A 27315-nucleotide genomic window follows, 5' to 3' on the forward strand; every position below is an offset into this window, starting at 1 on the left:
TTGCTACACTTCTTTGTCTTAATTTATTTTCCCTTTGCTGATCACTGAATTCAGATAGAGTCCTTTAATATAGTTTTTGAAGTGGGATTTTATACGCACACACACACACATACATACACACACACACATACATACACACACACACACACACACACACACATGTGTAATAGTCTTTTCTCATTGGATGCTACGGTTTTTCTAAATAATCCTAGCTCCCAAAGTACTGGTTATCTAATTTTCTTTCACTGGAAGTATAAAAGATACCAAAGTGAGAGTACATTGCCAAGGTTCTATTCTTGGTCCCTCAACTGACTTACTACCTGTGCTCACAGTCATATTTTAATACAAAGTGCTATAAAAAAATGGAAGATTTTGTTGTTGTTGTAGTTGTTTTAAAAGGGAATATGTCTCCTAACACATTAACCATAATAGAAGCTGATTCTTATTTCCCTTTATTGACTAGGTGAAGTTTAAATGCTTTGGGTGATAGCTCTATAATCTGTTCATTTCTCCTCCTGTATTGGAATTATCCCCTCAGGCAAACTATCTGGTAGTATGCCCTCCTAGGCTCAGAATAGAACTGCAGATCTATTGGTCTGAGCTCATATTCTTACATGAACGGAACTCTCATTGACTTCACTGGGAGTTCCCTCCATAAAAGGATTCACAATCCAGGGACTTTGGAAATCACATTGGGGAGCTATTAAAATGGCATGTCATAGTATGATAAAAAAAGAATTGAACATCAGTGTCTTGATATTTTGTGGATTTATTTTTATCAATTGAATGCTTGCAGTTCAGCTACTCAGCAAGAATTCACCTTGTTTCTGATCACAAATCAAACCTATGAGTACAAAAATTCATTTATGGAATTTGTAGAATCCCCACCACAAAGGTATTCCCATTCAGGCATTATTTTACCTTTAGCTTTGGAGATTACAAAGGAATAATAGCTTTAAAATAGAAACACCTTTAGTTTTCCAGCATACTTGTGCTGTAGCTGAAAATTGTCACTTAACCCATCAAAAATTTAAATCTCACTTGAATCTGGTAACTTGCCATATCATCTCAATTCACAGGGCCAGAACAGATTGCAGGAGTAAATTCTTACTATGAAGGATGTTCCCTTGAAAGTGTTTGCTTCCAGTTCTTACAATGCCACATGCTAGCTAACTGAAGGTTTGGGGTGTGGGCTGAATTATCCAAGGATGGGATTAGTGATAGTGTGTTTTTTATTTCTAAAGTCTGTGCTAAGTGCTTTATTCGGGTTACATTTCTAATTGAATATTTAGTCTAGGGTTTTCTCCCTGTTAATTTTTGCATAGGTTTGCCTAAGAGTTCAGCGTATTGGGCATGGTGATGGAATTGACAAGTGAGGCTTCCGAGAGCTATAGTTTGATATGTTATGGTTACTTAATAACTTAGTGACAGTTTTAGCAAATGTTAAAGTAAATTGGACATCAATCTATAATTTCATTATTCCATGTAATAGATTTAACTAGACTAAATTATGGGTGCTTAATTCATTTTTTGCCTTGCACAATCGGCACATAAATATGTGTGCATTAACTGGAAGTGCCAAATGGGGGTACAAAATGGTCTATCAGATTAAATTTAGGGCAATTGCAATAAAAGCACCTGGGTACCCACTGCCTCCAAGAGTTAGGGGGCTCCACTTGACATAGCCAGAAATAGACAGAGGTGACAGCTGGCCTTTGCTTAATCATAGGCCCTGTCTTGTCAGTGATACATGGACTCAGAACATTTTGGCTGGATTCAGTTGGGTGTTCATGTTATTTTCCCAAAGGTGCCCAGTCTAATGGACAGACTTCTGTCTTCCCAGCAGACTGTGACACAAAACTTGAGAAGCTATCTGTGACAAGGTAACACATGCATACACACACACACACACACACACACACACACAGAAGAAAATGACTAATACATTAGCTACCACATTAGAGGCTAAAGAAGGAATTTTATAATTAATCTGGTTGGTGCATTTTTTTAAAAAGTCTCTTTTTAATTTGCTTTTTAATCATTTGTCCTTCATAATTCCTTTTAATCCTCTGGGTTGCTTTCAGAGAATGATGCTGGCAAAAGAATTTCCCTTGTTTCAGTTCTGTGCTGCTTGCCTGCCAGTGCCTGCTTTGGGATTTGCAAACAGCACCTGGCCAAGGCTGCCTAATACCAAGCCAGTTCTTTACTCGTGTGTGTGTGTTTGTGTGTGTGTGTGTGTGTGTGTGTGTGTGTGTATGTGTGTGTGTGTGCGTGCACGCACGCGTGCTCACAGTTTATGCTAGTGGGAAAGCTTCAGGACAATTTCAGCAGCAAAAAAATTGCTTGGTTGAGTTGTTGGCCTAAACATTTTTCCTCTTCATCTGAGAAAAAAGTTTAGAATGGACTTTATCAAATATTTACCTGTATCAGTGAAGGGTCAGATGAGATCAGCATTCTGTCCTGGAACATTGAAGATTAAATCTTTAAAATCTTTAAAAAGTTAAATTTTGAAAATCAGGGAATAATTCAAAAAGAATTTAGAGATTTCAGAATATCTTAGTATATACCTTCTCTCTTACTTTTTAATCCTCTTTTAGAGGAGTAATAATTAATATCAGAATTTAATTTAATTTCAGAAAATTCCTTCAGAGAGTGGTTATTTGTTTTTTTTCCTGAACCAATTGTGGATCAAGTACAAATATATTCTGTCATTTGCTTTATTCTGGCTGCATCAGTTTTGCTCTAAAGTATGATGGTCTCTGAGACAGGGTTACTGAGACAGAGTGGAAACTCAAAGAGAAATGCAAGGGAAGTCTGAGAGGTGAAATAAAGGAATCACTTATTGGTATTTGAGAATCCCTTCCTAAAATGTATTTTGTTTACTAAATGGTTTCCTTTCTTGAGTGACTTAGTTCAAATGCTAGTCTTATGGAAATATTGGATTAGGGAGAAACTATTAAATATAGATTTAAGATGGCAAAATAGTAAAATGCAGGCAGTGTCATCAAACATAAAAGGCACACTGGTATATTAAAGTTTTATAGCTTGTTAGACCAGTTATCATAAAGTATATGAAATCCCTGAAGCCATTTATAGTTCTTGTAAATATATTTGGCACTTTGCAGAGACAGATCAGTATATATATATATATATATATATATATAATGTTTTAGTCCACTGTTTTGCAGGAAGAAGAATGGATACACATGACTAATATGGAAATATGTTCAACATGATTGTACATGTATAACATATATGAGATTACTTGTCATGGGGAGGGAGAGAGAAAAGAGGGAGGCAGAAAAATGTGGAATTCAAAAAGTTCAAAAAAGATTAATGTTTAGGAACAGAAAGCATTTTGAATTTCAATCACTTTTATCTTAAGCATAAAATATGACATTATATCTAAATGTAGAATTATATTTTGGAAGGATTTTCAAGAGATCACATAGGCATAAAATCAGAACCCTTTTCCATTAATATAAACAACTCCTGGTGATGAAACTCCCTCTACTAAGCCAGATGAATAGATGCTCTGAATTTAAAGTTTTAGAAAGTTGTCTGGGACACTGAGAGATTAAGTGACTTGACCAGGGTCACACAGAGATATAGTCTGAACCAAGATCTTCTTGATGCCGGTTTTGTGTTTATACCATGCTTCCTCTCATGGTTAAAGGATCATTTAGTTGGAGTGAATGACTATTGACGGTAATATGTTAATCATCAGTGACAGGGACAGAAATTTAGAGCTGGAAGAAATATTAGAGGTCATCTAGTCCAATGTCCTTATCTTACTGTGTAGTCTTGGCAAACCATGACTTAAAGACTTGATTCATATAATCCCATGCCACACTGAATACAATGTGATGGGAGTTTCCTTTGATTTTATTCTACTGACTCGTGAACTATAGAGGTTCATCCTTGCAAAATTCCCATGAAATAAAGGTACTAGGAATATATTCACAAAGATAAAACTGTCTCGGCCTTCAATGGACTTACATGCTATTGAACTGAACAGCCACTATATGTGTACAAATTCTCATTTTAAAATTTTAGTTGAACCAGTTTCACAAGAAATTTGGGCATATTTTCCAGACATGAGGCCATAATGACAGAATTTCCAGGGGTGATAGGTAACTGTTGCTCCTATAACCTCTACCCCATTGGATAAGTAGAAAATTTTCATATTAATTTATGAGCCCTTGGAAAATCAAGACACTTTGAGTGTTACCCAACTCTGTTTAGAAATGTAATGAAGAAGTCTTAATGTATAACTAAATGACCCAAATTAATTAACATTATCTAGCAAATATAGAACATTCTACATTTTTGAAATTATTTGTGATTTAGAAACCCTCAACAAGAAGGCAAGTAACTACTTTCAAGAGGAAACAGGTAAGTTTGAAAGCTTTATTTGTCATCCCTAGAAAGTAATTCAATGCATAATTGCCATGTCATCTTATAGATGAAGGATCCAAAGCACAGAAGGTTGCATTTTCCAAGGCTAGCAAAAAAATGGAGAACAGAAATAAAGCCATAATGCACAAGTTTGGTCATAATATAGAAGTTTCTAGGAGATTGCTTAACAGCCCATCTCACGGTTTCTCTGATCACATAAACCAGTTGGCTGATGAACCTGAGTCTGGCAAAATCCTTATAGCATCTATCAGAACTTATTTTTTGATTGTGGTTCAAAACAATGTCTAAATGAATGATTCTTAGAGTAAAAAAACAAGAGAAAAAAGAAGAATGTCATTCAGTTGTTTCAGTTATATCTGAATCTTCATGAGCCTATTTGGGGTTTTCTTAGCAAAGATATGAAAGTGGTTTGCCATTTCCTTCTCTAGCAGATGAGAAATGGAGTTTCTCAGGTTTAGGTGACTTACCCAGGGTCACATAGCTGGTAAGTGTATGAGACCAGATTTGAACTCAGGAAGATGTCCTCCTGAGTCTATACACTGTGCTACCTAGAGGGTCAAAAGAAGAATAGGAGGTGTTAAAAAACAAACAAACAAACAAACAAAAATTACCACTTTCTTAATATAATAGAGAATGTCATAGAATGACAAATGTTAGAACTAGAAGAGTTCTTAAAGTTTTTAAAGAAGCCCTCATTTCATAAGGAAGGAAACTGAAGCCCAGAGAGTTGAAGTAGTCTGATCGAAACCACATTATTAGTAAATAGCAAAGCTAAAACCAAAACAAAGATTTATGTGAGAGTTTGGAACAGGGAATAGAGAATTACAAATATCTACAATTTTGTATTCAAAAGACAAATCAGTGAATCCTATAACAAATGTGACCTCAATCAATATTGTTTTTTTAAATTCATTAAAAAAATAAAGTTTGCAAAATACTGTACAGATAGTATGTCATTTGATTTTCCCTACAATCTTGGTAGCTAGGTAGTACAATGGATAGCCCTGGAACAGCTCTGGAGTCAGGAGGATGTGAGTTCAAATCTTGCCTCAGACACTTGACTCTCCCTAGCTAGCTGTGTGATTTGGACAAGTCACTTAACTCTGATTATCTCACATCCAGGACCATCTTCAGTCATTTTGATTCATGTCTGGCCACTGGACTCAGATGGCTCCAGAGGAGAAAATGAGACTGGTGACTTAGCACAGCACCCCCTCATTCAATTCTAATTCACTTGCATGTCATGGCATCACCTCCTTGATGTCATGGTCTTCCAGAGTGAAGGACAAAACAGCATCAGCATCATCATTACCCATTTTACAGATGAGGGAACCGGCGGGGGGTAGATGGGTTAAGTCACCACCCCAGGTAACATGGCTAGTAAACTTTAAGTTTGGATTTGAAGTCAAGTTTTCCTGACTCCAGGTTCTGGGGTCACCTTGCTGTCAAAAACTGCAAATTCAAATTTATTTATGAGAAAGGATACACAGTGCACTATTATCTTTCTTTGATAAAGCCAAATAACATAGATTTGGGCTTTTGCAAAATAACTGGGTTCAATTCTTTTCAGTAATTCCCCAGAGAAAGTTAAATTTATGAGCACTTCTTCCAGCATGCTATAGGCAGAAGCATACAATTACAGCTCTTAATCATCCTGTCTCATGGACCTAAAGCTGGAAAGGAAATCAGTGGCTATCTAATTCAGCTAGTAGCTAGATCTTGGGATCAAGCTGACCAGTCCCTGCCTTTTGGTGTCCCCTCGAAGTTCTTAGTTGAGTGCCCCTTGGGAAGTGAAATATTTACTTTGATAAAAAGAATTAGAGTGTTCAAAGCAGGCCCAAGTCACACCTTGGTTCTATTTTGTTGGTTTTTGGAACTGAGACCATGATTAAGAGAAATAGTCTAGGATATTCTTACTGTGAAATTCTTGGACTGGTATAAGATGGACCAAAGATAAAGCCTTTGACAAGAATATTTTCATTAATTAAGAATGAAAGTAGGAAGTCCAAAGACAACAAGACAATGCCCTAGTTCTGACCATAAACAATACTGACTAGCAATCTGGTTATTCCCATGTTTTTCAGGGTAGTTTCTGGGAAACAATCTCTGGGTTTTGAGGGGCAACACTATTGAAGATGGAAAGTCTGAGAGGAAAGACCATAGAAAGACAGGTTTGGAGACCCAGCCCATCAGATTTTGTCACCAGTTATCATGTGCTGATGCTTGCTCAATGTTGATGGTGAACCATGCTTCGCTGATACAGAAAAAAAGAAAAACTAATTCAAAGACCAAGAGACCCCCCACAGCAACCAGACCATCACCAATATTCCTGTTTCCTATCAAATCATACTTTGGGGTGTAATAGTTCGGGAAAAGGCAAATGAGAAGGATGTGCTGCACAGTATCCCCCTCACTATAATAAACACGTTTATGCAGTTACATGATTGGCATGGTCCTCTTGGATTTTGAATGACAACTGCTTCTATTATTTTAAAGATAAAGATACTGATACCCAGAGAGATTAAGTGACACAACCACATCACAAACCCAGGGCCTCTGTCTCCAAATTTATTGCTTTTTTACTATACCATACTGCTTCATATCTTGGCCCAAAGATGCCATAATCAATGACCACAAGACCACAATGACACAAAGAAGACCCCAAAAGCATGCCTCAATCTAACTAGAATAGGAAATTGATAGAAACCATTTAACATAAGGCAGGGAAAAAACTGCTAAATTTATAGCTCAAGGAGAAAAGATGACTTTAAGAAACTGAGATACTAGAGTGGGGTGGGGGGATGTATGTCTGATGTTAGTCTGAGTAACAAAATGGGAAAATTTCCCATGGAATTGTACTAATAGAGAGAAAAAAAATATTTTCTTAGTCTCAAAGTCAACCCACAAGAAAGCCCAATCACTTTTATTTGGATTCCAAAAGGCTTCAGTTTTCTAAGACAAGAGCAAGGAGAAACATGTTTTGCAAAGACGTCCCATTGTTTTTCACAAAGGGAGAAGAATTTAGTGCAAATAAAACTTAATCTTTAGAAAAATATTTAATCCACACTTTTAATAGGAAGAGAATAAAAGTAATGATAATAATCACCTATCTCTAAAAGGATAAAATGACTTAAAGGGAATATCTTTCATGTTTATAGTACCCCCTTTAAGACATTTAAGGAACAAATACAATTATTTCTTTCTTAAAAAGAAAAAAGGAGATTATGTAATTTTCTAGAGATTATAGAATGAGTCACAATGAAACAAGGAATTAAATATGCTTCTATTCAATGATTCTTGAATTTCACAATGGATAGCCAGGTTCAGAAAACCCTGTGGTCATGTGCTAAGACCCTACTCAAGACAGAGGTGCTGAATTAAATAATTTTCTAAAAGATAGAAAAATAAAATAATTTTATTATTCTTCCCTCCTGTAAACCATGGTAGTAATTTCATCTTTAGCCATAAAAGATATCTTACTTTTTTTTAACTTTTTAAGATGATGATCATGACAAGGCAGGAAAAATTGGGTGTCTAGTTGTAAACATGGATGGAGGCCAATGGTACTTTCCATAATTTGTGTAATTTTCTTATTCTATAGACTCTAAGCAATTATTCTTTGAGCTGAGCAAATAATGAATATCTCTTGAGCAGGGAACTGACTAATTCTTGTGGCTTCAAGGGGTATTAAAATTTGCTTTGATCTTCTTGTTTTTTTGTCTTGAATTTTAGGGATAATTAAAACAAAATAGGGCATATTGCAATAGTTTGCACCAAAGAGTAAAGAGCACTTAAACTTTCTAATTAGTTAATGATTCAACTATTAATATAGTTAATTCTATAATTTATTAAATAATAATAAATTGCATTTTCTTTTGGCAATATAACTTCTATTTTCCTCTTATACTTTATGATTAGGATGATAAAAACTCTTAAACTTTCTTTTCAAGAATATTTTGGAAGATTAATTCTGGTAAAATCCTCTAACCTTTGTAATGAGAGCTGATTATTAAATGTAAAGACTTACTTAATTCAGATCTCTCACTGTTTCACATGAAACTCTTCATAATCTGATTCCAAATTTCCTTTCCAGACTTGCTCCATATCAATTTCTTTAATGTACTCTAGTCTAACCAAACCAGACTTCTTGCTATCCCTCAGACAAAACATTGCATTTTTAGCTTGTGCATCTTTGCTTATGTAGCTTACTCTATAGAATCTATTCCTTTTTCGTTTACCTCTCAAAATGATTTGTTCCCTTCAAAGCTCAGGTCAGGAGTCACCTTCTAAATGAGAACTTTTCTTCATCCTTCTACTTCAAGTTGCAAAAGTCTTTAATACTCTTAAATTACCTTATATGTGGGTTGAATCTAGGTTCTTTAAAGTTAGAGACTGCCATTCTTTTTGAAAATCTAGTGATTGGTATAAAATAGGTGCTTAATAAATGCTTATTTATGATTGATCATTCTGAAGATGCATGGAATTAACTGAGGCAAAGGGAGGGTAGGGGAATAATCATTTATGTGCTTTAAAACTATTTAACAAAATTATTTTTTACAAATATTATATCATTTGATCCTCACAACAACCACTATAGAGTTGAGGAAACTGAGGTAAACTGAGCTTGTGACTTACCTGGGCATACATAGCTATTGATTGTTTGAAATCAAATTTGATTTCAGGTTTCCCCTACTCCCTGCCCAGTTCTCCATCCACTGAGTCATTATTGCCTCAAAAAAGATGAGGAGATAGTGACGTTTGCAGGTATTAAACCTTCTTTGCTATTCTCAGAGTGTTTAGTCCACATAGCCCTGGTCCCATTTGTCATTCAGTCCTGTCCAACTCTTAATTACTCTATTTGGGGTTTTCTTGCAAGCCTACTGGAGTGATTTACAATTTCCTTCTTCATAATTGTCTCATAGTGATCACTCAATAAATACTTGTTGACTTCTTTGCTAAATTTAATTCAGTATTGAATCTGAATTTCTTTATTTTTTTAAATATGAAATTGTAAATCTAATTTTCCAGATCCAACTTTGGTTGTTCTGAAGATGTTAATAAGGATAGAGGGCAGAGAATCAAATCAGAGTTCAATATAGAGTGAGCCAGCTTCTTCTTTTTCCTGGTACTCAAAATTAGCTTTCTAGTCTCTCTTTCCTGTATTTAATTCCTGAATTGTCTCACTCTGAGATCACTCTGCGAGTAGCTCATTTTCTACGCTCCCAAGTCTTTTCTCAAACCAAGAGCTCACTCAAGCCAAATCTTCACCTCTTTTGAACTTGTTTCTTTTCAACTCTAAATTTCCCCCTCTACAACTAGCAATGACTTTTCCCATCATATGGGTCCACATAAGAAATTAAATGGGAATTTGGACGAAGCTTTGTGGGAGCTTTAGGGATGACATGCAAAGGCCAGCAGACATGTAGGAAAAATTTAGAAACTCAGAAATGCATTCAATAAATGCATAGTATTGTGTAATATCAATTCAGACTTATTCTCTGGTACAAAGGAAGGATCAAAAAAATTAACTCAAATTTTTCAGATTGTGGGGCATGGGGCAGACACTGCACTCCAACTCCTCAATGTAGAAGGGTTAACTATAATTACATTGGTATTATTTGAATGATAAATGTAAAAATAGAAAGATATGTGGTCATGGTCTAGTTGAAAGAATGTTGAAGTTGGAGTCAGGAAGATCTGAGTTTGATATTTATTATTCTCCAAATACAGAAAATCTTTACATTTCCTTCAGCACCAGCATCTTCAGCTGTAAAATGAGCATAATAATAGCCCCGTCCTCAAAGCATTGTTGCAAGGATTAAACGAATCAACATAAATAAATTAATTGAGATAACATCAGTACTTTAGAAATCATAAAGTGATATATATATATATATATATATATATAATACATATATACATATAGACACACAGAGACACAAAGACACAAGGAGACACAGAGAGAGAAGGAGAGAGATTTATTAGCAGGAGGAAATTATATATGTGTATATATATATCAAGAAGTATTTTTGTAGAACCGGCATAGTAGCAGCAGGAGGAAGAGAAAATCTGTTCCAGCTCTTATGCTAGTACTACAATAACACTTACTGGTTTTTCTCCTGCTTATCTGACCACTCTTTCTCAGTCTTCTTTTTTGACTTGTTTCTTTTTCCCCTTAGCTTCCCCTCCCCCCCACCCCCCAGAGGTCTCTCCCACTTTTATCTTCTCTTTGTTTCTTGGTGAACTCATCTCCTGTGAGTTCAAGTATCATATCTACACAAACATTCTGAACTCTCTTTATCCAATCTTAATTTCTCTCCAGAAGTCCTGTTAAACATCGTCTACTTTTGCTAGATATGTCTTCCTTCATGCCCTGTATCTCAAACCCAATACTTGCTTGGACCATTACAACAATTTCCTCCTTGATCACCTCGGTTCCAGTCTTTTCCATCTCCAATCCATTTTTCAAATAACTTCCCCTCCAAAAAAAATTCTTCTAAGTTTTTGATCTAACCACTTTATTTCCCAGTTCACCAACCTTCTGTGGCTCCCTATCACCTGTAGATTAAAACACAAACAAGCAACAAAATCCAATAGTCTGGCTTCCACTCACCTTTCTAACTTAAATTTATGACATCTATCTCATAAACTTTATAATCCAGAATCATTAAAATAAGATTTTGTGAATGATAGTTGAAGATAGCAATAATGTTATTTCACAGTCCAAAATCCCTAACATAGGATTATATTTTAAAGATCAATGAGAGCTTAAAGATAGATTATTGGCTATAAAACATGCTCAATTTTTGTTTATTCATTTGCTTTATGTATCTTGTTGAATCCGGCTTTAGAGCTGTATCAGAGCTTCATAACTTATTTCTTTGTAAATAAAATTCCCTGATTTTAAAAAAAGCTTGAGGGCTGGCTAGATGGTGCAGTGGATAAAGCACGGACCCTGGAGTCAGGAGTACCTGGGCTCAAATCTGGTCTCAGACACTTGATAATTACCTAGCTGTGTGGCCTTGGCAAGCCACTTAACCCCATTTGCCTTGCAAAAACCTTTAAAAAAAAGTTTGAAATCTTTGTACAGAATGGACATTCACTAGCTATTTGAATAACTATCTGGTGGCAAATCCATTAGTTTTGAAATTAGTCATTATAAAGTATTCCCTACTTGAATATCTCTTCCCATGCTTATAAGATCTTTCCTTACTATCTTAACTAGTCATTTCATGAATGAGTGAAATACTAAGGGTGAAAATAGTAACTTTCAATATAATTTATAAAACACTTGCCATGTGTTTTATTAGTTAGATCACATTAGGGAGAAGATAGTAAGGAGAAAAATGGAAATCTGCAGTTTGGGCTTCCATGCTGTGGACTAGTTACCTAGGCAACCACCTTTGATGGTTTGAGCACAAGGGCTATCTGAAATATGGGTAGAAATTTGAGATATATAAGTTTGAATAATGTGAATAATGTAAGGAAAGAATAGATCATTGGCATGGGGTCTAGGTCTTTAGTAAAGAGAATATTCTGGATTTTAGAGAATTCATGGAAATATTGATATGTATTGGTAAAAGTGTTGTGATGAATAAATTATGTTGCAATCTAATATCTTATAATTTCAACAATACATGTAAGTAATTAAAAAGCCTAGGATGGAAGATTCACTGGGATGGAGAGTTTGGGGGTGAGGAAATTCCTTCTACCAATGAAGGTTGGCATCTTTTCTACAATTTGCTTATCTAGAGCACTAAGACATTAAGTGACTTGCCCAGCTTACACAACCAATGTTTCAGAATTAGAATTCAGTGCTAGGTCTTTCTTACCTAGATATATAAACCCTAGTTAGTATGAAGTGCTGCCTTTCAAAGATTTTAAGTAAAATTAAAATTTGCACATAAATCCTTGCATAGATATATAATAATAATATTAAGTCTTGGTTGTTTTTCAGCTGTTTAGAGAGATTAAACACTTTCTTTTGTGATCAACTACCCATATTTTTAAGATTAAAAAAAAAGGAAGACAGCCAATTGTAGGGTCTAGTCTATGCCTGTGGAACAGGGCTGATCAAATTCACAAATGACTCTTTTAAATCTATCCTTTTATTTTAGGCAGTGAGGCTAAATGACTTACCCAAGGTCACACAAATAGGTGATTATTAAATGTCTGAGGCCGGATTCGAACTCAGGTCCTCCTGACTCCAGAGCCTGTGTGCTATCCACTGTGCCACCTAGCTGCCCCTACAAATGACTCTTGTCAAAGCTCTATTCAGCTATTTTAACTCTTCCTATACCTTCTGCTAGGTATGTTTAGTGGGAAGTATAGTGTTGGATAACAATTTTAAATTATTTAATGCATGGTTCAGTATTTTGACTTACAAGAGGCTGTGATTTAAAGACTTTTAAACTCCAAAGCTATTGAACATATCACTAATGGAATTCTGTGTTGTAGTTGTATCTTAATGATCATGAAACAGGTTTTACATATGGAGAGATCTTATTTATTGAACATTTAATTTCTGAAATACCAGGAAAGCAGTTAAAAAAAAAAAAACTTTAAAGGTACAGCTAGGTGTCACAAGTGGATAGAGCACTGGCCCTGGAATCAGGAGTAACTGAGTTTGAATCTGACCTCAGACACTTAGTAATTACCTAGCTGTGTGGCCTTGGGCAAGCCACTTTACCACATTGCCTTGTAAAAACTAAAAAAACAAACAAAAAAACTTTCAACAGATTTTTGTGAAAGTAGTGTTCATTTAAGAAGCAAACAAGAATAATTCAAGTAGGCAGAAGAAATTTGCTAATCATTACTTCTTTGTACACATTCATTTGTTCTGTAAACTAACTTTTCCTATTTCAGGACCTGACAGCACTGTTTTGGACTGGTAGGTTAAAAGAGGAGATGACAGTTTTTGTGAAAGAGCTGGAAAGAATAATCCACTTCCTGGCATTTAAACTCTTTTAAGCACATAAAGCTGGAAAATATAGAAAGGCAATTAAATATTTTCTCCTCTTTCAGATATCTGAATAGAGTTTCAGAGATAATGGTATGTTAATGTGGTAAATGTGCCTGCCAAATACATGCCTAATGCCTAACTGTGAATCTTCTCCAAAATCTCCAAAAAAATATTTCCTGGCTCAGACCATACCTTATATTAACTACACCAAAAGGCACTGAAATATAGTCTATGAGTGGGAATAAAGTCGGACTTTGGTTGATTCTGGCAATTTAAGAAGCTCATTGGATGGCACCATATTGTATAGAGTACCGGTTCATCTTACTGAGATCAAATCTAACCTCAAACATTTATTACCTATATAATTCTGAGTAAATCACATGACCCTATTTGCCTCAGTTTCCTCATCTGTAAAATGAAGTGGAGAAGAAAATGACAAACCATTTCAGTGTCTTTGCTAAGAAAACCCTAAATGGGGTTACAAAAAGTCAGACATGACTAAATAACAGCAACAGTGATTAAAGAAGACTGACCCATAGGGGAAAAAAAGGAAGAAAAGGAAGGATCAGGGTTTTATTTAGTATCTTCCATATGCCTCTGTCAAAAACCTCTATGTCAATCCTTGGAACCTCTTCTTTTCATCCCATTTGTTGATCTCTAAGAGAATTTAAGGCAATTTGCAAAACCTGGCTTAGCTCTCCTGGAGGTAAATCAAAGGATTAGAAAAATGATAGGGTGCTCCTCCAAATGTCAAAAGTTCAACTCACTAAGACACTAATGGACAAAGAAGATACACAACCCTAGGATCACTATGAGCTTATCCAGAACATTATGTGAAAATAATTACCTTTGAGTATATGATGGGATTATGGAGCTTAGAAGTTTTATATAAGCTCCATGGCCTAGGCAGGGAAAAGAGCTTGAAGCCTATATAGGTTGAAGTTCTAGTGCAATTGCTTCTTGGTCCACCTGTTCAAGAATTGCTACCTGATTGGGGAGAAGTCACTCTACCTAATCAGCCCCAGACTCCTTTCATCCCAGCCAGCTTCTCATTAGACTGCCCTTCCTCTGGGACAGTTACTCTGGATCCATATTGTCATGAGTTCTGAGAGGCCATTATATTTAACTGGCCCTGGTCTCCAACTATGTCTACCCAAACCATCTTGCTGCCCTACTGCTGCTGTTTCTGGAACTCCTCCCTTGGGGCCATGATGTCCTGTGGTCTTAGAATCAATTATATTTAGTCAGCTCCAGCCCCCCCCCCACTTCATTTCAGCCAGTTTCCCTGCTATGCTGCTATGTACATAATATCCTCCACCTTGATTTTAACCTCTTCTTCTGGGCATAATAATCAAAGCTTCTCCAGAGAACATGTAGGTCAACTTCCATTTATTGCCATTCACATTGTGTGTGATATACCAGATAAAAATGCTTTCCTCTAGAGACTACTAATAGTCCAAGTTCTCTCCCTTTATTAGAATGTAAACTCCTTGAAGACAGAGACTAGATTTCTTATGTATTTGCATTGTCAAGACTTAGCACAATATATGGATATAAATACTCAGTAAATGAAAATGATTTTTCATTGATTGGTTGATTGATTTCAGCCACTGAAAATTGGAGACAACTAACAGCATCTGCAAAACCTCAGGAATGGCAAAATGACAGAATGGCAGAAGCCAAGAAGAGGGACTCACAATCTCTATGTAGCTATCAATTAACTCACATGTTATTCTCTCTGTCTTTTTAGGTGAAAAAAATTGTATATTTATGGCACAGTGGATAGAGTGTCAAATTGGAGTCATGAAGATCTAAGTTTTAATCTTGGCTCAGATGTTTACTAACTCTAATTCTGAGCAAATCCCTTATAATGGAATCTATCTCATAAATTTGTTCCTCATTTGATCTTCATATCAACCCTGTGAGTTTAAGTACCATTATAATCCCCATTTTACAGATAAGGAAATTGAGCACTAGAAATATGAATTGATTTGCCCAGAATTTGTCCTCTCCTAAAACTGTTCTACAAGCTAAATATACCACTTCTTTCAACTATTCACAAGACATATTTCAGACACATTACTATACTAATCACATTTCTCTTGATACATTCATGCTTGTCAGTGCTCCTCTTTGAACATATTAAGCATGAGACCAAACATAACATTCCAGTTGAGGTAAGCCAATTACCTAGGACAATGGAACTATTGCATCTCTTTATTTATAACCTAAAATTCATTTAAAATAGCATAAGATTTCATTGCCAGCTAATGAGAATGTCCTTTGTTCATGATCATTAAGCTTGTGATGAACTGAATTTTCTGATTTTTTTTTGCACATGAACTTTTATCAAGTTTAGTTTTCTCCATTGTATTGCTTTTCCTAACCCAAATATAGGATTTTTTGATTATTCCATTTTTTTGCCCTTGAGACCTACATCTCTTCATTTTCAATTTGATAAGTGTATTTTCTGCATCTTAAAAATCTTTGCATTAAGTAGCCAGTAGCTTTCTTGGAAAACAAACATGAAATCTCTGAAAGAGGACCTAACTGAGGATATGGTCACAAGATCAAGAATAGAGGAAGAGGCAAGACCTGAGATTGGGAATTTACTTTGAACCCTCAATTGCTATACTGAAGACAATGGATATTTGGGTTAGAGAAAGAAACACTGGATCTGAAGTCAGAGAAAAGGATTTAAATTTGAATATACTACTTAATAGCTGGGTGACCTTAAGCCATGTCCCTCTGCTTCACAGGCCTTCAGTTACCTTAACTTTGAAATGAAAAAAATTAGATGATTTCTAAACTCCTTCCAACTCCAAATGCCATCATTTCCTGGTATGGAGGTAGAAAGGAGAGTGTAATTGGAATGATTTTCCCAAGAATTTTTTTTTAGTAGCCCATGGCCATCAAAGCATCAAAAAAATAAAGATGTTCCATATGAAGAATACTTAGTAAAAACCAAGTCAATAAACCAAAAAGTAATCTGGAGGAGATTAATCATAGTGGCAAAGGACTTGTGATAGTTTTATATTACTACAGTTTGAAAGAACAGAGATACTTAAACTAAAGAAAAAGAAACTTATCAGGGGATATGAGTTTCAAGTGTTTGAAGGATTGTCATGTGGAAAATGGATTAGATATACTCTGTTTGTCCTGAGGGTGGAACAATGAGTTTAGAAATTATCTGAAGATAGATTTGGTCCTATTACAATGGAAAATTTCTTAATGATTGAGGCTAAGGAATGGGCCTCCTCCAGAAGTAGTGAGTCTTTAAGCAGAGATTCAATGAACATTTATCAGAGATGTTACAAAGAGCATTCCTAATCAGTTATGAGTTGTACTAGTTGGTCACTGAGGTCCTTTACATAATTTGAATACTGTGATCAAGAATGAGTGATTCAATGGAGGAAATAAAGTTATAATAGGTTCCTAATTTTAGTCTTTGGTTATTAATATCTGTAATCTTTCAAAGTTCATGTGAAAACCAGAAAACTTAATCCCTGCCCTTCTCCTTCCCATCTCAGAAATGTGACTGATCTTCTTCATATATTCTGTAGGTCAATCATTCAACCTCCTCACTTGCTCCAATATGGCTGCTATTACCATCTTTGTTCTCTTTATTGCTATTTCTTCCTCCTCTATAAACACAGCTGGGTCTGTGATAGATGATTCAAATGTAGAGTTACAGCAACCAGCCTTGTATTTAAAATCTTTAATAATTTTTTGAAACTTACATTGTGATACCAAGTAAAAAATAATAATTATTATGTATTTGTCTGGCACAAGACATTTTATAAATCATCTTGTGAATAGACTGCACTTCATCTGGAAAAGATCTGGGGATTTTGGTAGACTGCATGCTAAATGTAAGTAAGCAGTGAGATGGCAGACTAAATGCTAATGTGAATTTCAGATATTTTAAGAGAAGCATAATTTCCATGAATGAGGAGATGATAGTCCTTTTGTTTGTTGTATTCTCCATTTTCCATCAGCAACTGTGCTTGACTTGACCTCATGTAAAATCATGCCCCAAGATGGCTACTCAACTTCATCAGTCGCCTCTCCATTCTGATTAGAGTGCTAAAGAGTGGAGAACTAAACTCTTTCTAGAGAAGAATGGGAACTGAACTTTCCGGGTAGCTCTCTACTTTCCAGCAATATCTCTGCTTGATTTCACCTCCACAGATCATCATACAACTCTGCTAGGTGGTATACTAAGGTATTCTAGGTGGTCCTTCCTCCTACAAACATATTTTTCATCTTCCTTATCTGTTGTCTTCCCTGTTAGATTGTAATATCCTCCTGCCCTCTTGTAAGGCAAGGATTTTGTTTCTTTGTCTTGATTCTAACCCTAGTGACTGGAACTTAATAAGTGCTTATTGAATTGAATTGAATTGAATTGTCCTGGTAATAGTACATGAAGAATGCTATATTTAGTTTTAGGTGCAAAATTTTAGAAATGGCATTGATCAAGTTTAAAGTGTTCAGAGTAAGGGAACCAAAATGTTGAAAGGCCTCAATATTATGGCTATAAAAATTGGCTGAATGACCTAAGGATGTTGTCTAGGAATAGATAAAATTTAGGAGAGCCATAATAGCTTACTTTTAAGTATTTGAAGAACTATCTTGGGGAAGGGAGATGAGAATTGTTCCACATGGCCCCCGAAAAGCAGAATGATGAGCAATGAATAGAAGTTGCAAATAGATTTTTATTTTCTATAAGGAAAAATTTCCCTAAATTATCGGAGCTATCTAAAAGTGAAATGGGCTGCTTCAAGATAAAATGGAATCTCTATTACTAATGGTGTTTAGAAAAACTCTTTTTTCAACCTTCTTCCATTTGTTCCACAAACTTCATTTTTCCTTCATTCTGTTAGAAAAGACAGATATAGTTATTTTATTCTTATTTATACTTATTCTTTTTGCTTTATTCCTATCATTTAAGCAATATTCACTATTTTGTATTACAGAGGATGGCTTGTTCATATCTGTTCTCAATTTTTCCTGATACAACCTATGACTACCTTCTTGGTAAAGGATGCAGAAATTATTGCTTTCACACCTTTTAATTTTCTCAGAGGACATGATGGATTTTCTTGATGGTATTTTGACTGCATTCACCATGAGATTATAGCTCTTGAAGGGTCAGCATTTTACTAGGTCAAATTTTCTGCTTCAATTGCTTGACAGTTTCCCTCAAGAGTCAAACAGTGCACTTTACTTAGAAAGCCTGTGCACAACAATTTAGTGAATGTCACTAGAACATGGATATAAATGATGCATAAATCTTCAATCACCATTAGGCATGACAGAGAAGAAACAAAGTTATAGGGGTTAAAGTCAGAGGCTTGAACTTTCTAACAAAAGTCTTTATCTAGCTTCTTGTCCTTGTTTTAAAAATTCCATTGGGTCTTATTTTCCCCATCTTGCCTTTCTTTTCTCCCATCTCTTTTTCTACTTGGAGTCTTTATTTTGTTTGACTATCCTCAAATCCATGACTTTTCCATGTAAGGTAGATTCAGGAAATAGCTATTTTGAAATATTTGAATGGAGAGAGTATGGTGACTGCTAGTTTTTCATATACACGGAAAATTGAACATAGATTGATAATTCAGGGGAGGAATCCTAAGGAAGTATTCAAGGACTAGAAAGAGTCATTTCACCTTTGTAGTCAGTTCAAAAAAAATAGCAGGGAATCATAAAACTTTGGAAATGGAAATGATTTTGGTCCAACCTCCTTTCTTAAAGCACAAAGGAACTGAGATTCAAAGATAGAAAGTGGTTTGTTCAAAATTACACAGTCAGATAGTAAAAGACCATACTTAAACTCACGTTTCCCAAATTCTTGTGCTGTCTCTTTATACTTTCATACAAAAGAACTTGAATAATAGTAGTTAGTTGTAAAGTTTAAATTAACTATTATTTGCATATATGAGTTATACATCTACAAACATATACATACATGTATAGATGTAAATATATATGTATATAGTGATATATAAATCTATATCTATATAATATTATGGTGTCATACTCAGAATAGTGGTGGCTACAATATTTTTATAACAGGAAAACCTCTAGAGTTGAACTCTTAAATCCTTCAAAAAAGCCCAACAGGTCATAAAGTCATATTCTCATTCCATTCTACATAACAAATTGGAGATCGCACTATTCAGTTGTTACCCTGTTGAAGAATAGAAGGCTCTTCAAATCTGTGACACTTTGGGTGATGAATTGTTCATATGAATGGAGCTATACTGTAGAAAATCAAGTTAACTTGCTATCTTCTCCAAGTCAAGTCAATAGGCATTTTATTAAGTATTTACTATGTTCCAGGCATTACCCTAAGGGCTGGGGATGCAAAGAAAGGCAAAAATTGTCCTTGCCTTTGAGGAATTCACAATGTAATGAATGGGATGAATTAATACAAAGATGAATGAATAAATGTAGTAGTAATAATAATAATAGCTAGTATTTATAAAGTGTGTGCGAAGCACTATCTTAAGTGATTTATAAATATTAGTTCATTTTTATTCTTGCAACTAGGGGAAATAAGTGCTATCATTATCCTGACTTTATATTTAAGTAAACTGAGACAAGCAGAAGCTAATGACTTTCCCAGAGATATATAGCTTAGTAGGCATCTGAGGCTTTAGAGGTCTTCCTGAGTCCAGATTCAGTCAACCATCTCTTGTACATCCACCTGCTGCCAATGGAAACATGCAAACAACAAAGTACAAACAAGATATTTGCAAGGTGAATTAGAGATAATTTCAGAATGAGGATTCTAAGATTAAGAAGAACTGGAAAAGGTGTCTTGGAGAAGTAGGACTTTAGCTTAGAAGTGAAGGAAGCCAGGGATAACTTTATGGCAAAAGCTTTTAACTGTGACATTACCAAGAAGGGTAAAATGGAGCAAATTTCTTGTAATAATTTTACCTTAAAAATAAAAAAAAAATAGCCTTAATGTCTGTGAAGAGATTTATCATTTTTAAACAGTACATTGAATCAGGCAATCAAGGGGGGGGGTCAGGTGGGAGAGAGGATATAGGAATTCCTTCTATAAACTGAAATACTGTGATTCATGGAAAAATAAACTACTAGCAATATTTCCAGAAAGATGTGTGTGTATCAATTCTACTGACCAAGGATAAAGCATCTCATATCATTGGTGTGAAATTTAATGCCTTTCTAGTTAACCTACAATTTCAGAAATGTATATGGGACATTTTCAATATTAAACAATAGACACTTCTTATGGTTTTATTTGTTTACTCTTTTAAGAATCAACAAGGTTGTAGGAGACTTCATAAAACTTTAGAACGAGAAACTATCAGAGCAGGAAAGGATCTTGAGTGTTTGCTAGTGTCATTCTCTTACCTAAAGCATGAATCTCTTCTACAACATCTCTGATAAATTGCTTTCTCCTTGAATACCTAGAATGATAGGAAACTCATTTCTGTCTAATGAAAACTATTCCATTCTTCAGTTAATTGAGAAATTAATCCACATGACATCTATTTACCAAGAAACTTTTATCCATTGGGCATAATTCTGATGAAATATCACTATAGCCTCCAGTTGGATTCTCCATCCCAATTATTACTAGTTGTAGAGTCCTACTTAAATCATACAATTAAATGAATTAATGGGGCGGCTAGGTGGCGCAGTGGATAAAACACCGGCCCTGGAGTCAGGAGTACCTGGGTTCAAATCCAGTCTCAGACACTTAATAATTACCTAGCTGCATGGTGTTGGGGGCGTCGGGAAAGCCACTTAACCCCATTTGCCTTGCAAAAACCTAAAAAAAAGTATTTGTGAAGCACTTACTATGTACCAGGCAGGCACTTTGTTAAGTAGAGGAGGACAAAAATGTAAAAAGAAAGTCATATATAAAGGGGCATACATATAGAGGTATAAAAAAACACAGGTGTTCAAAGTACCCTCATATTTGGAGGGACCAGATATTCCTTGAGTAGTTTCAGCTATTCTATTGAGATCTTGCCATTTTCATTTACTTTCTTGTACCCAGCTACCTACATGTGTGTGTGCATTCAGATAAAGAAATATACATTTCTTGGATTTCTCCCTAATTTCCCAATAGCCTACCATTTTCTAAATTAGGAGGCAAAGAGTAAAAGATTGTTTATCTGATTTATTTTATAAATATCACCAATATCAACAAATATTTATTGAACTACTATACATACTCTTTAGAAGGAAGAATGGCTGCCTACAAGACTGTTTAGAAAGGTGTTTCTCAACCCATAGAATGTGGACTCCTTAGGAATTCTGGAATTACCAAAAAGAATCCATCTCATTAAATGACAAAGAATAGCAAATAATCCAACATACCTTTAATGGACTGAATAAACAATAATCCTCCTTAATTTTACAAATGTATATAGCTTAGGAGCTGGGTGGGAAGAAAACAAAGAAATTTATATGATAACTTTATATTTACAAAATAGCAAATTGTACATAATAGAATTGCAGTTTTGTGAGCAATATTTTTATTATACTGTGTTATGGAAATGCAAGTTTTATCCCATGAAATAAAATTTTAAATGCTGAATTCATATTTGCTTCCTGACATTATGTTCCTCTCAGTCTATTCCAACAGTGTTTTCTCATGGCCCTGAGATAGTCTTTGTCTCTGCTGCCTCCCTTCCATGTTGTAATACTCATTTACACATGTGTGTAGGCATATGGATACATTTGTGATTAACAGTATAAAATAGCTTTATTCAGTGTGCCTTAGGGTATCAAGATTTGAAAATATTTTTGTCAAAGTATTTAGGATTTAATAATAACATCTTTTGAAATCTAGAGAAAGAGAAAAATAAGAAGAAATTGTTTTATGAAAAGACTGAGATTAATTAGGAGAATTGATGAAGGGGAGAGCCTTTAATTCCCAAAAGAAGAATCTTTGCATCAAGTGAAGTGAGACTGCAGAAAGAAGTAAAATAGTTCATTTTAATGAAAAGAGAAAATATAATAGAGAAAAGAAAGAAGGGAAGGAGGATTTCATTGAAAAGAACACTTTTCCGAGGTGTTCAGATCCACTGGAAGCTCATTTCCTGGACTCTACCTGCAATGAGATTTTCTGCTCTATAGCTTCAAATCATTTCTTTCATTTTAGACAATTTCTTAAAAGTGAAGTCATTTCGACCTGATAGCTTGTAAGGCAAAATTCAAAGGCCAACATTCTCAGTGGGATGAGGAGAAAGGATGAATGAGAAAAATGTCAACCTGTTTCAAAGCTTCCATCCAAGAAAACCCTAATACCTTTTTTGTCATTTTCTGTCATTTCAAAATCTGCATATAATCAAGCAGAATTAGATAGTGTTTTTCAGATATTTTTCCCCCCTTCAGATTCTTCAGCCAAGTTTGGCCTTGGAATGTGTCCTTGAAGTAAGAAAAGTTTTGTTTGTTTGTTTGTTTGCAAGAGAGGATATTTTTTTTTTTGGAATAATGGCACCAATAATAATGCCATTCCATTCAGAAAATACAGTTCAAGTAACATGACCCTTCTTCCAAGAAGAATGTTGACTTGGGAATAGGCTAGAATGGTTAAAGTCCTCAAGGGTGTTCCTTTAATAATGATAGGATTTCCCTCCATTTGAAGGGCATATGCTTTTATCTAGTAATGGGAAAAGAAGAGGGATGATATGAATCATTGCTACCTTACTTGGAATTAGTTTGGATAAAATATGTAATTCACCAGAAATCCACTGTGATTTGGCACTAGCCCTCTGGCAGTAGGCACATAGTTTCCTCTGCCTCATCACAGTAAGGCAAAATGGGTAATGCTAATTATGGGGACTCCAGACTCGCTGGTTCCTAGGGATTAATTAACATCAAATCCCTAGAATGTGAGAATGTTACAGGCTTTGCTTTCAAAGGGGAGTGAAAGGGGCAGGGCTGCATTTGATAGCTGGGGGAAATTAATGCCAGAAAGTAAGCAGGGTGTATTTGCAATAAAGCTTGGAATGATTAGGTGTCCATCCCATGACTTAAACCTCTGGGAAACTAATGAAATAAACTGGGAGCTCATGGCTTCAGTAAATCACTGGAGATTAAAGAGTTTCTGCATTTTTTAATGGAAAATCGGTAGTAATCATGGGAATGGGATTGTAGAATAGGATATTCACTTACCCAACTCCTAGTACTGTAAACCAACTTATGGAACTCATTTCCTTTGTCTTTCTCTGCATATATTTGACATGGGCATTGTTTTGGTAATCATATTGTATCAGTCACATTGACCAACTGGACTCCAGAATGTTTAACAGTCTCTTATTCTCTTGACAACTTCTTATTAAGTTCTACTTGGTTGCTTTTTCAGACAATCCAGTTTCTTCCCCCCCCATCCATATCCCACCTCTGAACCCCTCTATCTCATCCTCAGCAGACAGCTTTACTGCCTTTTGAGGACATTGAGACCATTAGTTGTTCACCTATCACCACACTCTTCTCACTACCTTAAAATTCTTGACTTTCACACATTATTTCCTTTTTCTTACCCATAGCAAAGATGCAAATCTTTCTAATGTGCTTGTTTGATGCTATCTATTATGTTTCCCAAACCTTACTCCTTCATTTGTCATTTTCTCTCTCCCTAATATCAATCAGTCAATAAATAAACATTTATTAAGTTCTTTATAACCCCATTTTGGGATTTTCTTTGTAAAGCTATGAGCTGTAGAAGGAAATGGCAAGCTAAGCCAGTACCTTTGTCAAGAAAACCCCCTAATAGGGTCACAAAGAATCAGACACAAGTGAAAAAATGACTGAACAATAACATCAAAAAAGTTTTTACATTTATTCAAATACTCCAGTAAGATCTCAAGGGAAAAAAACCAAAAACAAAAATAGCCCCTTCCCTTGAGAAGATTGAATTAGAATGTGAAAAAAGTATATACCCAAATTGGTTTATGCAAGAGTATATAAACTAACTCTAGAAGAGTGCCTTTATGTTCCCTCAGAAAGCTGAGGAGAGACACAGAGGCAAGGAAAAGAGAAGAGATGAAGAAAATTAAATCTTCACATATTTATTCTGCCTTCTACTCCTTTATACTAAAAACATGAAAATCTCCACTTGATGGGTCTACTTCTTTGCCATTCATTTCCTCACCATCTATTTGATCTCAAAGGACCTGGTAGCCAATTATATGAGACTTTTATTCTCTGAGGCATTTGGCACTGTCACCAGTGTTTTGCCATCTACCACTTTTCCCTCTTATTAAGGCTCTCTTGCTCAGTTTCCAGGAATTATACTTTTCTGTTTATCAACTTATCAACTTTCTCAACCATTTCTCCTTCTTTGAAGACATAAGGCATTCTTCAAGATTCTATTCTTGATTCTCTTTTCTTATCCCTAGACCTTCTGCCTGAGAACTCTCTCACAATCCCACAATTTCAGTTTTGATCTCCTGGGAAGGATTTTTTATCTGCTGATCTTGTAGGTTTCAATACCAGATTTCCCCCTCCTTTCTCAATATTTCAAACTAGAGGGCCCACTGAAGCCTCACATTCACTATGCTCAGTGCATTAATATCTTCATTATAAACCAGTACTTTGACTTTATTTGCCTTATTTTTGTTAATGATGCCACAATTCCTCTGACCACCCAAGCTTGAAACTTCAGTTTGATTTTTGACGTTTCTCTCAATCTCACCCCTCAAGTCTTATGAGCTTTTTGCATATCTTCCTTTCAATTTCCATTACCAGCACTCTAGTTCTACTCTGTATCATCTCATGCATACACAAGGTCAGTAGATTTGTTTTCTTTCACCAAACTCTATCCTATATATTACATTTTGTAGGCCCCCAACAAAATAACTTCCTCAAGCTATTCTGTCAGATTGTCCCATACCCCTTCCCTAAAACTATTCTGAATTTTCATAAATTTACAAATGAATTTTAAACTTCGGAGTCTAGTACTGAAAAACCTTCTCTGTCTCCCCCATTACCTTTTGATGCAACTCAACCAACATTTACTGAACAATTTGCTATAGTGGATAGAGAGCCAACTTCAAGGAAGGCAGTTTGACTTTGGCACTTTCTTGGTCTTTTTTGTGAAGACTGACACACTTAATAAGACATCATGCTCTGTACATACATAATATAAAATCTATTTAACATACATATGTGTTTTTGCAAATTCATGCATACATATGCATATTGTCATTTTTTTCATACTTCATTTTCTAAGAAGACCAAAATCAGGGAGGTGATGCCATGACAAGCACATGAAATGGAACTGAGTGGAGATGCTGTGCTAAATCACCAATCTCACTTTCTCTTCCAAAACCATCTGGGTCCAGTGACTAGATATGAATAAGGATGCTTGGAGATGGAACTGGATCATTCTGCTTCGAAAGGACCAAAAAAACCCCCAAACATTACAATATGCATATGTATGCAAAAATATATGTATGTCCAGTTGATTTTATATTATGTACATAGCATGCTATCTTAGGTATATACAAAAATACACTCTGGGGATTTTGGACAGTGTGAAAATTTGTGTTATGTTATGTTCTCCTATTTGATTGTAAGCTGCTTCAGGGCAAGAGCGGCCTTACTTTTTCAGTATTTGTATCCACAGCTCTTAACTTCTAAGTAAGTAATTAATATGTGTTTATTGACTGACTGACAAAGGCATCAAGTATTCAAGAAATCTAGGGACTTGCTTTAGGTCATATAGAATTGTATCAGCTAGAAAGCGACTAAGAGAGAGAGAGAGCAGGGATAATTAAATTCTACACAAATGACTCAATTTGCTAGTATTTATCAATGTCTAATTCCTGCCTCAATGAAAATTTTACTTCGGTCAACAGCATCACAATTCTTTGTATCCAAACTTGCTTCCTAGAGTTCAAACAAATGGCAGAGATTACCTCTAAGTCCTCTTCCCAAATTGCTAGTGCTATCCCCTCTAATATTCTTTCCAGTCTATTCTATAAATGTCTTGTATGTACTTGCTGTCTTTTTTTAGAATGAAAGCTCCTTGAGGATAGGGACAAATTTTGATTTTTCTTTGTATCCCCTGCTAATTAGCATACAATAAGCACTTAAGAAATTCTGAGCTGGTTGATGACTTCTTTAAACATCAACCCTGTGACCTATCACTTAACCCCTACCTCAACTTCCTCATTTATAATATTAAGTGGTTGAACCCAATGGTTTCTAAAGTTTCTTATTGATTTAAACCTCTGCTCCTATGGTAATTATAAAAACATTGATGACTATTATATAGAGTTTTATGGTTTCACTGTGTTTTTCTAACATCTCTGAGATGGACTGAACTTAAATCTGTAATCTGAAATCTGATTCTGGGCCACAAGTGATGCCATTTGCATATTGGGATTGATCTGTACCTGCCCATCCTGTGTGACTCTCATTCATAGCCTTTCAGAAATTCACCACATGGTAAGTTCCTCACATTTTCCTACCAATACAAGGATGCCAGTGGGACTTTCTGGTCATTCACCCACCATCTCTCACTGAGCTTGTGATCATCTCATCTTTTCTGTCAGTTTTTGGTGACATCCTATTCTTGTCCAGAATTCCTCACTTAGTAATATGTTGCAGTCTATTTATAATCACCATGTCCTCTGTGTCCCCATTAGTCCTTTGGAGATTTTGTGTCCCAGATCTTGCTGCTACACAGTAACACTGATAAAATGCTTGTATTGAAAAAGCAAACCTTTGATATTATGGTATCAACATAATATCATTATATTATTACTCATATTTTAATGATGGGGTATTTGAGTCTCAGAAACATTAAGAGACTTGTCCAAGTTCACTTAACTAATGTTGGTTTCCAAGATGGCCAGGTCCACTTTCATTTTCTTTAACCCTACTCCCCAGTCATATGCCCATTTCTGCTTGTTATTCTTCAAATTCATCTAAGATGG

At 35.3% G+C, this 27315-nt stretch overlaps 1 protein-coding gene across 1 annotated transcript in view; it reads left to right on the plus strand.

The window, feature by feature from the left end:
* The window catches only part of FRMD4A (FERM domain containing 4A), a 573082-nt gene that overhangs the window by 1069 nt on the left and 544698 nt on the right, over positions 1 to 27315 (plus strand). The window lies entirely within an intron of this gene.

Source organism: Macrotis lagotis, chromosome 7 (assembly GCF_037893015.1).
Source record: "Macrotis lagotis isolate mMagLag1 chromosome 7, bilby.v1.9.chrom.fasta, whole genome shotgun sequence".
In the NCBI taxonomy this organism is placed as follows: domain Eukaryota; kingdom Metazoa; phylum Chordata; class Mammalia; order Peramelemorphia; family Peramelidae; genus Macrotis; species Macrotis lagotis.